The sequence below is a fragment of the Penaeus vannamei genome, chromosome 21 (genome assembly GCF_042767895.1).
Source record: "Penaeus vannamei isolate JL-2024 chromosome 21, ASM4276789v1, whole genome shotgun sequence".
Classification (NCBI taxonomy): Eukaryota; Metazoa; Arthropoda; class Malacostraca; order Decapoda; family Penaeidae; genus Penaeus; species Penaeus vannamei.
The window spans coordinates 35,606,801-35,620,223 of record NC_091569.1 but is presented as its reverse complement, the minus strand read 5'-3'; the positions used below and the strand labels follow the sequence as shown (position 1 = coordinate 35,620,223).

At 40.7% G+C, this 13,423-nt stretch overlaps 1 protein-coding gene across 1 annotated transcript in view; it reads left to right on the top strand.

Annotated features, from left to right (window-relative positions):
- The window catches only part of shakB (shaking B), a 627,651-nt gene extending 625,709 nt beyond the window's left edge, over positions 1–1,942 (top strand). Inside the window, exon 4 of the mRNA XM_070136128.1 lies at positions 1,086–1,942. The gene's annotated coding sequence lies outside the window, so the exon portion shown is untranslated. The remainder of the gene's footprint in view (positions 1–1,085) is intronic.
- Positions 1,943–13,423: the final 11,481 nt, after the last annotated feature.

The following is a 13,423-nucleotide window of genomic DNA, read 5'->3' as shown; positions in this document are numbered from 1 at the left end:
GCCCGAATTACGCCCGGAGATTTAAAGACTTTCTACTCCTCGAACGGAAGACCCCGATATCCGATCGCGAGAAAATCGAATTATACTTCAATAAAGAGCGAATCGGCGTCCCAGCGAGAGAATTCCGACCACTTAAAGAGCCATTGGACGCTATTTCGGAGCCGACGGTTAAGAAATGGCGCCTCCTGCCTCTTCAATTGGCTTGTTTGTCTTCTCGGGAAATCCGGTTTACAAAATGATATTAACGGGAGGATGAGTGACGTATTAACGGTGATAATAACTGACGGCCGGAAGGAGGATGAAGATAGCGCAGATGAGGATGGTGATAATAATGGTGAAGAATATTAACAAAACATAGTGCTGTATATAATGGCTATTGTAACGGTGATAGAAGATTAGGGTATTGGTAAAAAAAATCATGATGATATGATAATGATAATAAGAATCAGAATAATGATGATAATAATGAGAGTGCCATCCTTACCTCTGGACCGAGACACAAAACTCTACGGACAATACAACCCACGTTTCACTAACAGCGGGTCTCCGAGTCGAGCTGGTCTCTGCAAATCGCGTTAAGAAAAGCCAAGAAATTCGATTAAAAGTGTATATCAATTTGTAGCGAAACAACAGCGAAACGACACGAAAGTTGGCTATTGGGTTATTTGTAAAAGAATAGAGAGTGGTGGAGCTCGGTTTAAGAGAACATTTAGACCAGCTCGGATGTTTTGTGATTTAGGATGTTTTCCTTGCGTGTTCTTCATTTTTTTATTACATTTTTGATATGTAAAAAAAAATAAATGATTTTTTCTATGTATGTGATTACTTGTATTGCATTTTTTATGTGATTTTTTTCCTGTGTCTCTGTGATTACTTGATTATCTTATTCTATAACCTGGTTATATTAGTTGTTTATCAATCTATCTACCCTTCTATCTTCTCTCCCTCCTTCTTTCTTTCCTTCTGTCTCTGATATTTCATCGTTTTACCTATCAACTTATCTATCTATCTAATTTATCTATCTATTATCTATCTCTGCCGCCCCCAGAGATCCCGCGTCGCTCACGCCCTCTTTCCTCCGGCAGATAGTGTCCCGTCAACGAAGATCGCGGCCCCTGCGCGTCTCCAGATCCTGCCAACACCGTCGTCACCACCACCACCAAGCCTGACGTTGTTGTCAGCTCCTCGCTCCACCACCACAGTCTGACTCTGTTGTTGTTGTTGTTGTTGTCAGCTCCACCTCCACCACCGCCGTCAGCCAGTCTGCGCTAGCCACAAGTGTGTCAGCCTCGCATGGTTCGAGTGTGCTTCGGCGCGACTACCTCTTCCTCCATCCTCTTCCTTTTCCTCCTTCATCCTCTTCCTCCCTCACTTCCCCCCGTCGAGCGTGATCCCGGCTGTCACGCCCTTCGACTCTCCAGTACACACAAACAACTCACTGAAGGCAGCTTTAGTGACTTACTGTTGCCAAAATGCAAGCTCACAATTCGCCGACGTTTTAGTGTGTTGCCAATGTATAACGTATACACATGACGTAATCGACCAGATGTGCCAACTACGAGCTTTACCTCCGAGGCGACAGAGAGCCGTCTCAGAAACCGGGGATCAGTGCTGCCAACTGAAAATAAAAAGAGAAAAAAACTGAAAAGTGACCCAGTGCTGCCACCATTTAGGAATATCCTTGCTACCCCGTTTCGCCCCCAACCCCATCCCCGTCACCCCCACGCCCTACCTCCAGGCCTTCCTCCCCCTCCCGACTTACAAATAGGACCAGTGACTGTCTGACTCAAGGACTCTACATAAAAGCCTTACAATGTTTATAGTCAGATCATGCTCCTCAGCCCGTCACGACAAAGAAACGAGACAAACGGATCTTCACGCTAGTCCTTAGCTAGTCTGAGTGACCGGCTGCGGTACCTAACTAGTCTTAGATGCTAGTCATAAAAAGGATATATATATATATATATATATATATATATATATATATATATATATATATATATATATATTGTATGTATATATACTCTGTATATATAGATATGTATATATATATATATATATATATATATATATATATATATATATATATATATATATCATACTTACACACACGTATATACATATGTATGTATACTAGCAATACATCAGCAAAGTCATTTAAACAGTGACACCCATTTTTCCACGAGAAGAACACTACGGTAGTTTAGCTGGCTGTACACTTCCAGAGCCAGACCCCAACTACACACTCCATTCATCTTCCATCTCCCCCATTCAAGAGTCCGCGGATCCACACACAGTCAGTCAGTCGGTCCACTCACCCTCAAGACCCGTGCTCAAGGCAAGGACGCCGGGCTCCTGTGCACGCCTCTCGCCCAAGGCAAGACACACAAAATGTAGAGGATGATAAAGAGGAAGAACGATACGCTAAAAGAAAAAAGGATAATGGAATATAGAAAGAGAGAAAAAAAGCGTGAATAGATGAATGCATAGTGATCCAGGTCATATTTTTTTGAGTTCGCAGTGAAACACGTGGCAGATTTTTATTTTTATGTTCTCCCAGTGTAACAGTGACTTCGATATTGTCTCAAAGATGTACGTGCAGTGAGAGCCTCCATTTCCCTGCCGTGACCCTGCAGTGACAGTCACGTCATCCCGAGGTCACCTGTGTTAAGTCTTGCCCGGTCAGAGGAGCGTCTTAGCTGCCTTGAAGGAGGTCGAGAGAGAAGACTGTGTGAAAATGTGCGTGAAAGTGCGAGAAAAGAGCGATATAAATGTATAAATATACTGTATATGTATTTGTATGGTTTGAACATGAGCAGAGACTGAATTATACAGTTGTCTGTTTAAAAAAAAAATGTGGCAGAACGCTATGATATTTTTTCCTAGAACTTAAGTATACACATTAAGCTCTAAAAGAAAGAAATAATATGATAACCAATTCAAATCGAGGAAGAAGTGAGCGAGGAAAATTATACCGTGTTTTCAAAACCAAGTGAGAAATAAAAAAAAAAGATTAAAAAGCGAAGGAGAAAAAAAACACAAACATTGGTTCAAAAGAATACGCAAAAGTGGTGAACGGAAAAAAAGAATATTAAAAAAGAAAAAAGCATATACTGGCGACAGACAGACAAGCGCGAATGATGCAAAGTGTGTTCGTGGAGCCCCCCCTCCCCCCCTCCTCCCTTCTCCTCACCCCCCCTCCCCCGCAGAAGAGGCGAGGAGCCGGTCTTGGCTGGATTCGAAGGAGGGTCGAGAGGAAGACGCCTGCGGTCAACCGAAGATCTGCGGATAACCGGGTTTTTTCAGCGGTTACCTCGAGGTCTGCGGTCACCAGAGGCTCTTCGCCCAGGACTCAGCTACATTAGCTGGGTTTCGTATTCCACAACCCCCGTTATAGTGTCTCGAGGCTTCCTAACGGGACTCTATTGTTTTCGGGTTCTTAATATACATAAAAAAAAGTCTTTTCTTGTTCCCAGTTTCTCATATTTTCGTGAATCGTATATGTACAGAATGGTTTTCTGGCTCCTAGAATTATTATCAACCCCCCCTGCCCCTCCCTTCCCCCTATATCCCCTTCCCCATCCCCCCATCCTACCCCCTCCCTTCCCCCCACGTCCCATCCCGCACCAAAAATAAGATAATGTCCTTTAATCATATAAAGAAAAAGGTTTGAGCTTGATAACGAAAGCTTATTTCGTCTCCCACATTTGTAAATATTTATCCTCTTTCTTGTTTTTTTGTTGTTTTTTTTTTATTATTTCTTGATTTTTATTCTAGATCTTGATGATTCGTCATTCGGTGTGGCATTATATGACAGATTTTTGAACTTGTGGAATAAAAGTAGAATTCTTTTTCCGAAATAATACCATTTTTACTTTACGCATTTTTAGAAGAAAAAAAATATATTATAATAATAAGATAGATTTCTCTATTATTCTGAAGAACTGTTTTAAAAAAATAACTTCTACTATTGATAATTGGTCAGCTGATGAAAAAAATAATAAGATAAAAATGATTTTTCAAAAAAATAATAATAAAAGAATAACAGATTCTTGTTCTTTAGGAAACGTAGATTTTAGCGCCGTTAGAGAAACCCAGCTGGAGCCGCTGGGTCAAACTGTATTGTTTTCTGCTGCTCAATATACGGCAGGGTTGGCGGCCGCTGACACCCCCTGACAACGTCCCGGTGAAGCTTGTTTTGAGTTGTTTGTGTATGTGAAAAAAAGAGGCAAAAACGGGCTTCACCTGCGCGTGGTCTGCGAGGTCTGCGCCAGGCTGATCCCTGTCATATTCTTGCAACCAGGTTAGGTGTTGTATAGGCCACTAGACAGAAGCTTTTGAATGAAACATAAAATAAATAAAATAAAATTGTAGGTTTTTTGAGGGTAGGTTGGTTCTGATGCCAAATTTACTTAAGGTTTATTTCACGGTTGTTAACTAATGTAATTTTAGGAACTTGAGAACTCTGCCAATTTTTTCCATTTGTCCTGCACCGATTCTATTCATCATTGAGTTCGTAGTTTAGTGGGATAAGCATTCACAAAAAAAAAACATAGGTTGCTAAATTGCTTCTATTACTGCTAGCATTTAGTAGGTTGGGGATTGGAGAGCTGTGTTAATTTTGTACGTTTTAATATAATTCGCTGTGTATACGCATAGAATTCTGTTTGAAAATGGGCTAGTCACCTTGCGAGGTCACCCTGCAACGGCGATCTCGCGAAGGGGACTAGCCTTTCTTGCAAGTGCGGCTTGCGAGGACTACCCGTCTTGCATGGTGATCCCACAAAGAAAGCAATAAATACCTTTTGTAGAGAGTTCTTCAATAACATAACATCTATGCACTGCCACCTCTGTAAATGCACCTTAATGATAATACTATACCATTAATATGACTGTTTGAGCCCAAGATCTGTAAGATTCCCCTTCTCCTCTCGTGCATTGACCGTCTCCGAACGGATTACTACTGGTACTATATTAAAAAAAAGGAAAAACTTTTTTCTCTCTCCCTTTTTTTCTCTCTATCTCTCTTTTTTTACTGTTGTTACCTTGTCGACGAGGAGTAGCGACGGTTGGAGATCCCGCCCCCTTTTGAGGATGGTGGGCGCCAGGGACTCGATAACTCCCCACGCCCACCGCCCACCCACCACCTTCCCCCCCACCTCCCCTCCCCCCACCCCTCCACCCACATACAAGGGCCTTGCTCCCCTCTCCCTCCCCTCCCCTCCCCCTCTGCTCCCACCCTCCCGTTGGCCACAAGGTTTGAGGTGTAGTTGATACCTGTTATAACGTGATCGTGGAGAGAAGACATATTTTGTGTGTGGTGTGTTTGTGTGCGTGTTTCTCTTTTCGTGTGTGTGTTCGTGCATCGCGTTTCATGGTTGTGGGCGGGATTTAAGCAGGCTAGGGGCGGGGCCTCCACACCCTCGCGGCCAAAAAGACTGTTACAGCTAATTACACTATTTTCATGACATGCATTTCTAAAGACGCCGATACTATCGCCCGCGGCACCAGTCACCACCACATGCAGTCCGCGCTTTTGGACACGTGCGTGGATGTGTGCGTGAGTGTGTGCACGTGTCTGTGTGTGCATTTGAGGGTGTGTGTGTGTGTGTGAGTCTATGTATGAGCGCGCGCAAGTGCGTTCATGCGCACATACAAGTGCTTATGAATGTGTTAAGATAGATCTTTAAAAAAAATATGAAGTGTAAATATGCAAACATTCATAATGAAGATTCACACAACACATTTTATGTGTGCACTCGGACACATAAATCGACTCCCTTTATTTTACTTTTCTAAATAACTTCATAGACGCATTCAAATATTACCCATAATAATAAAAAAAAACTCCTCTTTGGGACTTTGGCTGGTGGCGCAACCCAGCTTCTCGAGGCGATAGTCTTCACCGTCTTACTCGTTGTGCCTTTCTGTTGACTCCACCACCACACTGTAATCACACACCATAGGTAGGCACTTGTTTACATCCGACGGGCAGGCATGGGCGCGCTCTCGCCCGGGCCGCTCTCACACCGGGCTTCCCTCCGCCTCTCTCGCTCTCCCTTCGCTCTTCGGGTCCTCGGGCTTTCGGGTTTCTTGTGCTGTGGCTGTCTGTGTTTTACTCCGTTTTTTTGTGTTTTTTTCCTCTTTTCTCGTTTTTCTTTTCTTGGCCTTTTCTCCTCTTCTTGTATTGTCTCTGTAGTTCTTTTCTTGTCTTTTTTTTTTCTTCTCTTTTCTATTATTTTTTCTTCATTTCTCGTTTTTTTTTCTCTTCTCTGTTCTTTCCTTTTTTCTATTCTTTATTATTTTCTTTTTTTCTATTTATCTACCTTTCACTCTCTCTCTCTCTCTCTCTCTCTCTCTCTCTCTCTCTCTCTCTCTCTCTCTCTCTCTCTCTCTCTCTCTCTCTCTCTCTCTCTCTCACCCACCGTATGGGGGTTCGCTGCGGCTTAGTGACGTCATTTCAACATCCGGGACAGCCATTTATCGTGACGTCAGAATTTACATCCGGGATTTGCAGGCTTCACCTCCTCACTGCGGTCATAATCACAATAATAAGACTCAGGCAACACAAAGAATTCCTTTTCTGTGTCATTTTGAAAGAAAAAAAATATATACGCATAACGACTGATTATTATGCTAACTCCATCTTCAGTAGGTCAAAGGTTAAAAGCAGATGTTTGTTAATGTGACTTTTTTTCGATCCTTGCATACACATACATACATACATACATACACACGGTACAGAAGCTACAATAAGCCCCTGTGTCCTTTCGTGGTTTGATTTTGTTGTTGATGTTGTTGATGTTATTATTGTCATTATTATTATTATCATCATCGTTATTATCATTATTGTTGCTTTTATTTTTATTATAGTCATTATTATTATTATCATCGTTTATTATCATTATTGTTGTTTTTACTTTTATTATTATCATTATTATTGTTATTATTATTTTATTGTTATCAGTTATTGATATTATTATTACTATTTATGCTATTATCAAAATAACTTATTTTCATTGTTATTATTGTCGTTATTATCAATATAGCTATTGCTATGATACTTTTTTACTATAATATCTATTATTTCTCTCATCATTATTCTTATTCTTATAATCATTATTGTTATTATAATTATCATTATTATTACCATTGCTGTTGTTATTATTATTATTGTCATTTTTATTATTATTATCATTATTATTATTATTATTATTATTATCATTATATTATTTCCATCATTTTTTTATTATTGTTATTATTATTAGTCATTGTTATTATTACTATTATTATCATTATTATCAATATTGTTATTGTTATTTATCATTATTAACAATATTATTATTATTGTCGTTATTATTGTTGCTATTATTGTTATTATTATTATTATTATTATTATTATTATTATTATTTTATCCTCATCATCGTAATCTTTATTATCGTCATTATCATTGTTATTATTATATTCATCATTATCATTATTAATATTATTATCTTTACCATTATTACCAACACCCCATCATCCTCATCTATATTATTATCATTGTTGTTGTTGATAGTATTATCATTATTGCTATTGTTGTTATTATTACTATTATCATCACTATAATTATTAGTGTTATCACCATCATCACCGTTGTCCTTTCTACAAAATCGTACTTTCTTAAAAAATTATCTTGATGTATTTTGTTTGTAATATCCGCGCATTTTCTCTACATTTCCATTAATCATCACTTCTCTTCTTCTTCTTCTACTTTTTTCCATTCTGTTCATCCGCAAAAAATAGGCTGATTATATGTCGCCCTACAATGATTGCCCGCGTTTTAGAGGTCATTACTCCTTAATTACTTGTTGTGAATTTCTTTTAATGTTTAGAAACCATTTAACCCTTCTTTCACTCCCTTTGATACTCCCCCTCCCCCCCTAACCCCCTCTAAAACACCTCCGTCCCCCCCCCTCCCCCTGTTTTCCTACCTGTACATCCCTCCCCCCTCCCCCCTCCCCCCTCCCACCCCCTTTTCCACTCTCACGGTTAGCCCTTATAAATATCTATGACGTCACGCTCATCATGACGAGTCTGTTGGTAATGATATTCTTACCAGTAATATGTATTGTTTTTTTAACACATGTACCTCTCTTTACCTTTAAGTACGTGTAGTATCCATTCTCATTTCCCTTCTCCCTTCTCTACTCCCCTTACCACCCTTTCGTCTGCTTCCCCCTTCCCCTCCCTCCTTCATGTACCTTCCTTTTCTTTTTTTTCCTTCTGTCCTCCCTCTTCCCTTTATCCGTCCTTTCTTCTTCCTACTTCCTCCTAACACCCGTATTCCTTTCCCCCTCTCCTTTGCCTCCCTTTTCGTTTCCCCTCCTTCCTCCCTAGTCCAAATTCATCCTCCCTTATCCACCCTTTCCTTCACTATCCTTCCTTCCTCCTTCCTACCGGGTCATTAGTAGTGTGTGAAAGTATGTCAGACGATGCAATTTGAGTTATGAGAATGATTAATGGGAAAATTTTCATTTGTCTCAGTCGCCGTTGTGCTTCGTGATGTGATCTTGTTTTTTTCTTTTTTTTTCTTTCCCTCTTCTTTCCCCTGGTGAGACGCAGTCAAGCGCCAGTGTTTTGATAATGCTAAATATTATAATCATAGTCATGATAATTAATAATAATAAAATAATAATAATCATAATAATAATATTAATAATAATAATAATACGATAATTTATAATAATAATAATAATAATAATAATAATGATTAATGATAAGAATACCAATAATATATTAATAATACACCATTTTTTAAGGATAAGCCAATATTTCTATTCATCATCCAAACTCTTTCATATAAAAAAAAACATTTAATTTCGTATCCCCCGATGATCATTTGCTGAAACGAACAGACATGGAGTGTGAGACTCGCCCGGGCGGAAATAACTGTGACGAACGCTGCCTGTCCCTCGTGGGCGTGCAGCGGGCGTTACGGTGCCACTAATATATAAAAAAAAAAATAAAACCTATGAGTAACACAAGGTATCCGGGCTTCGGTGGAGAACTCACAATAAAAAAAAGATAAAGTAATAATAATGATGATACTAAATGATCTGAGAAATAGAAGGCTTGAAGACAATGATGAAAAAGACACAAGATGTTTAAGGAGAGACAAGGCGGTCGTACCGAATGCCTTGGCAGGTCCCCACACACAACGCAAGAAACAGTAACATTCGGACGCAATGAAAAGTAGCTATCGATCATTTTCCCGTTTTTTTTATCTCGAAAAAAAAAAAAAAAACACAAGAACACCCGGAAAATATATATATAATAGAGCATTAAAAAACTTTCGTAACTGATAAGTACGGAACTAACAAAATACAATAATCAACATCAGAAATCCTGAGGTTTTCATGGTAATATACAACTCGTATTTTTTTTCTCTGTGGCGGCACTGCTAGAAGGTTCTGGTCACGGTTGATACTGTGCCTTCCTAGCCACCACCTCGTGTGCCTTGTCATTGCGACCATGTATCCCCAAGGTTCGTATGGTCTGCCTTCCACCAGCGCCACCTGCTTGATCCGGCGTAGTCCTAGTCGTAGAGAGAGAAAAAAAAGACAAACGAGGCAGCGTTTTCCTTTTCCTCCTTCAGATATTTTTTAAAAATCCATCCTCAATGCCGTTTAATACTTCTCAAAAAGAATAAAAGATTCCAACATTTCATCACGTAATCCTCTTATACAGCATTCAGCTATTTCAACTTAGACGTGAGAGTTCACACTCCATATTGATCCTTAAATATGTAAATATGTCAATGACCATCTCAACTCAACGGTAGAAGATGCGAGTTTTTGCTGGTGGACGGATTTCAAATGGACCTTGTCACCGATACAAAACAAATAAATTATTACCGATTGTTGTACAATTGCGGTGTGCCACGTATATTGATTTTTGCCAAACTGGTTTATTTGTTTATGAATCTGTTCTCTGTATTATGGCTTGTTTTCCCCTGTATTGAGTAAATGCTCAGACTCTTTTATGTGATGGTTGTCAGTTTTGTTATTACCACTTGTGTCCTCGTATGTCGGAACAAGAAGAATATGGTGCCCACCTGGAAAGTGTTATCAAAATCTCAAAATCAAAATTCTGCCCCCGATCTACATATGTATAAATAGTAAGTTGTTGAATTACTATAGCTGCCATGACACCCCAGTCATATTATCTGCAAAACGCTGTACATAAACATTGCTTGTAAGGCACTAACACTAGAAAGTAGTAGTAGGTTTAAGAAAGTTCCTCAAAGGCATTTCCGATATACTTGTAAAAGTAGAGTGAATTTCGCTAGATGCATTTGTAAAACATTAGCTTCTGACTGAGCAGGAGGTAACATAGCAGGAGCAGTTCTCAGTAGCAGTGTAGTACCGGCAGAGTAGACTCCACTGTGTGGAGTGACAATACTCAGCCTTCGCCGGGGCACTCCGTGCTCTCATGGCGGAGCTAAAGGTAGCGCCCACGTCCCTACTTCGAGAACGTTTTCTTTAGTTTCTCTGGGGAGGGCGGCGCTCTGTGGATCGGGGTAACTATGCTATTTTGTACGCTCTTGAGCTCTTGACAACTCTTCACGTGGAAGCTTGAAAGATCTCAGGGCACCGAAAATGTGGCTTACAAAAATGACTGTTAACTGTACAGGTCTGTAAGTTGTTTGTCTCCATTGAACAGTGTTTGTTGCGCGTTCTGTCGCAACGGGTCTTGCCTACTTATTGTGTTGCCGCAGTTTGTGTGTGTAAATCTCTTACCTGTTTGTTTTGCCTGTGACAATTTTTATTTGATCCAACTCGCACCCAAGTTTAGAAGAAGATAAAAATATATAATGATAATAAAACAGCATTATGAGGAATATAAGCGTAATATTTACCGAAGCCAACATACTGCCTACAGGTGAAGTTTCATGCGTTACATTCCAGCCGAACATTGAACACCCATCACGTCTTGTTTTGAACAGTTCCCTGAACCAATCGTGAATGATGCATATCACACCCATGTCGCCCTGGACGCTGGTTGTCACAAACAGCAGCTTTTCTGCAAGTTTTTTTCCTACCACAGAAGGAGCGGCCCCCTGGAGCGGCCCCGCTGCTCCGCCAGTTGGCCGGGCCGGGCCGCCCCAGGAGAGCCCTGCGTGACAACGGAGCGTCCACGGCTGCGCTGACTATCAGCCCGCGACCCGGCGGCCCGCCTGCCTGCTGCTGCACAGGCCGGGCGCACCGAGCCGCCCACGCAGGACCGTACTCCGGGCGGTCGACTCGTGCTTTCAAAAGCTGCGTGAGAAGAAGGCACCGAGGGCGCCAGGAGCCGCGTGTGTGCTGCTGTCTGGGGCTCGGGGCGGGCCGACCCCCGCACGCTCCAGCATCTCTCTTGCCTGTTCCCGAGCGTGGCGGGGCCGCCCCGCGCCAGGCCCTTCAACTGCCATTTACTCCTGGCTGGGGTCCCGCTGGCTGCGGGAGGGGCGACCAAAGCCCATGCAAAAGAGGGATTCAAGGCTTGGCCTGCCTCAGCACTCCCGCCAAAGTTTGTTTGCCCCTGTTACTCGCCAAGTTACCAAGTTTATGATCCAAAACTTTATACTAGATATTTTAACTTGAATTGCTAGATAGGAAGTGTCCTGCGTCGCTTGATGCTAGTGCCTGCCGCCCAGCCGCCGAGGAGGTGCCCCGCCGCCCACACCACCTGCCCGCCCGCCCGCCCGCCCGACCACCTGCAAGCCCCAGCTGCCGAGCCAGCCCGGGGTGGCCCTAGGGGTGGCCCTAGGGGTGGCCCTAGCGGCGGCCCTCAGGAGCGGCCACAAGGGGCGAGCCCGAGGGGGTGCCCCTGAAGGGTGGTGGGAACCCGGGCAGAGGACGCGTGCCAACATATCGCCCGGGAGGGTACTGTAGTGCGCTAGGTCGTGCCAGATATCACTAGGGACGTCTTTTTCCATGTGTGTGGATCTTATGGAGTGAAAGTTATGATGATCATTATTGCCATTATGGTTATCAATAATATTATTATTAATACCATAATTATTAAATAAGACATGCCACATCGTACCACTTGTAGATAATGATTTGTATCAGAACAATAAAAAGCAATAGTAAATGGTCTTTCATTTCATACTTTGCAAAGTTACTTTATTTACCTCATTCTCACCTACCCCACAGGTTGTCAAAAGCAGAACTGTCCTTGTAAATATTCGTAGACTGAGAACAGTCTACATTTTACTTCTATACTGCACAGTCAAAATAAATTAGAGAAATTGGTGAAGAAAATTCACCTCATAACTATTTTTCTCAGTATGAAAATTTTGCAAAGAACAGAAAAGCCAAAACAAGAAATTCTTTTGAAAAAAATAAGGATAATGTAATTCAATTACCAATAATAATGGTTTTAAAAATCCAGCATGTTTCATAAAACAGATCAACCACAATAGAATCAATCTGTAAATATACACAAAATAAAAACACAAAGTTTAATCTCCACATAAAACAAACTAATATAGATCATAAATCAGCATACCAGAGGAGAAAAATGAGCATCTATCAAACCCTAACCAACAGTGGTTTTAGAAAAAAAAAACCATCCTTAGCACTGATGAATGAATCAAAAAGAAATCAGCAGATACAGATAAGGATATATATGCTTAAAACTGTCCTACCTCAAACAATTCTAAAGCCCTATTGAATAAAGATATCTTCAGAGCCATTTACTATAAAGCTCATTCTTATATTACACAGACAAGCTATTCCCTAGGACAAAAGATGGAAAAATTGAAAGAAAAGACTAAAGTTCAGAGAAAAATATGACTGAAAGCACCTGTTCCAAGCTCTTGAACAACAGTACCTGAGAAGTTCAACACTGGGACTATGTTACATTCAAAACAGCACAAAGGGATAATTAGAACTTTTGTTGTTTTTCTAAATCTTTTACTGCACAACATAACTGCACAAAGAAGATTAATAGAAATACTGAAAATACTGGATTTCACATACCGCCATGACAACTTTCAAAACTCGCATTACCTCATCTAGCTAAGGTATAAAACAAACTTTCTGACAGCTTCCCTTATATAATTTTCCAATATACAAAGCAGAGTCTTGAAACCAGGCCAATGAAGTTTTCTACTAACAGACATAGGCTTCACTTGTTATAATCCTTTAGTGGCTGCAAAAGAACATTACACCTTCATTTCAGCCCACCAGGAAAGACATATAAGTTGCTAAAAATACTTTGCGAGGCTGTAAAATAATTCAGCTTAGTTTGACAACTACTAACAACTTTTCCTTTTGTTTAGAATCAACATCATATCTTGTCTATCACTAATGAAACCTACATATATTCTAAAATAAATACGAGAAAGAGATCCCACAGTCATCACATTGCTATCAAAGGATTTAAATAAAAGAC